The 3,825-nt window shown below is 41.8% G+C and overlaps 1 pseudogene; it reads left to right on the top strand.

Annotated features, from left to right (window-relative positions):
- Positions 1-2,068: 2,068 nt before the first annotated feature.
- Positions 2,069-2,940, top strand: LOC142437438 (zinc finger CCHC domain-containing protein 9-like; annotated as a pseudogene).
- Positions 2,941-3,825: the final 885 nt, after the last annotated feature.

The following is a 3,825-nucleotide window of genomic DNA, read 5'->3' as shown; positions in this document are numbered from 1 at the left end:
ATAAGATAGGTGGGATAAACAATCTGGAGGAGAAAACAATGGGACCAATGGTTCTGATGGGACATGGGAGAGGGAGAGGCGGGGAAAAGGAAGTGGGTATTAAGAATCCCAGAGACAAGGGACGAACAAGTGATCTAAAATTAATGGTGAGGAGGGTGTAGGAGGTCTGTTAGGACTTGATGGAGGGCAATGTAGCTGAGAGGAATTACTGAAACCAAAATGAAGGCTGAATATGATAGTGGGACAAGAGGAAAGTAAAATAAAATAGAGGAAGGAACTAGGAGTTAAAGGCATTTATAGAGGACTAAATTTAGGCATGTACATATGTAGATATATTTCTATATGATGATGGGGAAATAGACCTATGTGAATATATTTATAGGTCTAGTATTAAGGTAGCAGAGGGACATTGGACCTCTACTCAAGTACTCTTTCAATGCAAGAACACTTTGCTCTATTAAATTGACATTCCATGATGCTCACCTTCCTGAAATGATCGCTGAAGACAAAGCAGATGCATAAGCAAATGTGGTGAAGAAAGCTGATGGTGCCTGTCTATCAAAAGATATAGCATCTGGGGTATTAAGTCCTTAAGATAAACAAGTGGCCATATAGCTGGGAAGCAAAAAAGCCTACATGGAAGAAGCACAACAGTCTGTGTGATCACAAGGTGTCAATAGGATCAGATACCAGGCATAAAGGAACAAAATATCATATCATTTAGAATGAAGGGGGATGCAGAGTGGAGACACAAAGCCCATCTGTAGACAATTGTACCTCCCTTACAGAAGGGCTGTGGGGAGGAGACAGTCAGTCAGGGTGAAGTATAGCACTAATAAAACATATAACTTTCCTCTAGTTCTTTAATGCTTCCCGAACCCCAATATCATGATCCAAATTTCACCTTACAAATCCAGCTAGACCAGAGCATGTACACTGGTCCAGATCAGAGCTGGAAACACAGGGAATCCAGGACAGATAAAGCCCTCAGGACCAACAATGAGAGTAGAGATACCAAGAGAGTAAGGGTAAGGTGGGGTAGAAAGGGAACCGTTCACAATGACCTACATATAACCCCCTCCATGGGGGATGGACAACAGAAAAGTGGGTGAAGGGAGACATCAGTCAGTGTAAGACATGAAATAATAATAATAATTTAAAAGTATCAAGGATTCATAAGGGAAGGGGGGTGGGGGAGGGAGGGGGAAATGTGGAGCTGATACCAAGGGCTCAAGTAGAAAGCAAAGGTTTTGAGAAAGATGATGGCAACAAATGTACAAATGTGCTTGACACAATGGATATATGGATGGATTATGATAAGAGTTGCATGATACCCCCCCAAAAATTATTTAAATAAAATGTATGCACCAACCACTACAGGTAATGATCAAGAAAATGAAGGATTTTACTAATGTCATTCTAAAAATGAAGACATGCCTATGGGAGTCAAAATAGGACCTTAAGTATATTTCACCTGAATTTTGAGAACAATCAAGATGCACCGATAATTATTGGAGATTGGAATGCAAAAGTTGGAAACAAAGAGGAACAGTAGTTGGAAAATATGGCCTTAGTCATGAAAATGAAACTGGAGGTCACATGATAGAATTTTACAAGAACAATAAATTCTAAATTGCAAATCTTTTCCTCCACAACCAAAAGGTGAATGTACACATGAACTTCTCCAGTTGGAACATACAGAAATCAAATGGACTACATTTGTGGGGGAGAGACAATGGAGGAGTTCAATGTCAACATCTAACATGAGGCCAGCGGTCGACCGTGGTTAAGACCATCAATTGCTCAGGTTGAAAGCAAAGATAATGAAATCAAATCCATGAGAGCCAAAATATGACCTTGAATATATCTTCCTTGAATTTTGAGAACATTTAAAGGACAGATTAGATATATTGAACACTAATGACAGATGATCTGATGAACTGCAGAATGACATAAAAAATATCATACACGAAGAAGCAAAAAGTCGAAGGGGCGGGCTTCTCTTGCAGGCAAGCTCTCCTGCTCTGGAGGATTCACCCGCAATTGATCAGGTACAGATTGGGAAACCATGATCAGGTGGGCACAATTTATGGCTACAGCTAACAAGAGATCCTTGGCGGCGGCACCATGGCAGGATATGAAGAAGGGACCCAATGACGGAGGAAGTCAAAGCCAAACCAAGGGGAAATCATTCGAAGCCCATGGACTGTCACTTAAAAATGACACACTCCAAACAAAACACAAAGAGAACTTAAATGAAGATGTGAGTGGGTTCATGGAATATCTAAGGCAGAGCTCACAGGTGGCACACAATGGGGAGAGGGGAGCAGCTGTCAGTGTGGAAATTAGGGGAGATATTGCACTTGCTCTAAAGAAAGACAGTTGGAGGGAAGGAAGACGATTAAAAAGGCAAAGAGCAAAGACAAATGCAATGGTCTGTTTCCATTGTAGACAACCTGGACGTGGGGTTGCAGACTGTCCAGCTTCCCTTGCCACTCAGGATACAGGCACTAGAATATGTTACCATTGTGGGTCCACAGAGCACGAAATAACTAAGCGCAAAGCTAAAGTGGACATAGCTCTTGGTGAATTTCCTTGAGCAAAATGTTCCATGTGTGGGGTGATGGGGCACCTGTTCAGATCTTGTCTTGAGAGCCCCAGAGGTATCTATGCTGATGAAGGATGGCAAATGAACATAATAGGAGTGATGGCATCCACCTGTGTAGAAAACCAGTGAGGCGACAAATCGCAACCTCTCCTGTTGGCAGTGATGTGGGACCAAATAAAATACGAGAGCGCCTGGCAACATTCAAAGGCCTATATCGAGTGGTCACGGTTGGTCGTTGGGAAAAGGGAATGAGTGCAGCCCATGAAGACATTTTGGATGCTCCCAAGATACAGGCACCCAAAACCAAGTTGCCCAAAGTTGTTCATTTCTGAACATGTCTGCTTCACCAGAGGGAGGTGGACTTCCCCAGAGGCCTGTGTGGTCTGGTCATGGCCAAGTCTCGTGTCCTGAGTTTGGTCAGCCAAGGAGGACCTTCTTCCACTGTTTGGAAAACACCCCTGGAAAAATAGTCTTAGATGTTTACATGAGCTTCTCCCAAACACAATGAACACACAGAACCTTGGGATAACTAAGCTGTTTCGTACCTGATTTTAACAATCCCCTTTTCTTGAAAACAATCATGCATCAATGCAAACCAGCTGGAAACAAAAGGTCTATTTGCCTTTGAAGATCAACTGTTCTCACACTGTTTTCTTCCAAATAGAAATCTTAGTTTATTATTACAATAAAAATGTATTTATTTATTTAAAATCATTCTATTGGGGGTTTGTATAATTCTTATCACAATCCATACATCCATCCATTGTGTCAAGCACATTTGTACATTTGTTGCCATCATTATTCTCAAAACATTTGCTTTCTACTCGAGCCCTTATTATCAGCTCCTCACTTTTCCCCCTCCTTCCCCACTCCCCCCTCCCTCAAGAACCCATCATAATTCATAAATTATTATTATTTTGTCATATCTTATACTGTCTGATGTCTCCCTTCACCCACTTTTCTGTTGTCCATCACCCAGGGAGGAGGTTATATGTAGATTCTTGTAATCGGTTCTCCCTTTCTACCCCACCTTCCCTCCACCCTCCAGGTATTGCCATTCTCACCACTGGTCCTGAAGAATCATCTTTCCTGGATTCCCTGTGTTTCCAGTTGCTATCTGTATGTACATCCTCTGGTATATCCAGATTTGTAAGGTAGAATTGGGATAATGATAGTGGGGGGAGGAAGCATTTAAGAACTAGAGGAAAGTTATATGT

This window comes from Tenrec ecaudatus, chromosome 1, assembly GCF_050624435.1.
Source record: "Tenrec ecaudatus isolate mTenEca1 chromosome 1, mTenEca1.hap1, whole genome shotgun sequence".
Lineage (NCBI taxonomy): Eukaryota > Metazoa > Chordata > Mammalia > Afrosoricida > Tenrecidae > Tenrec > Tenrec ecaudatus.
Note: the sequence above shows the minus strand (reverse complement) of the source record. Positions and strands in the feature narration are given on the sequence as shown.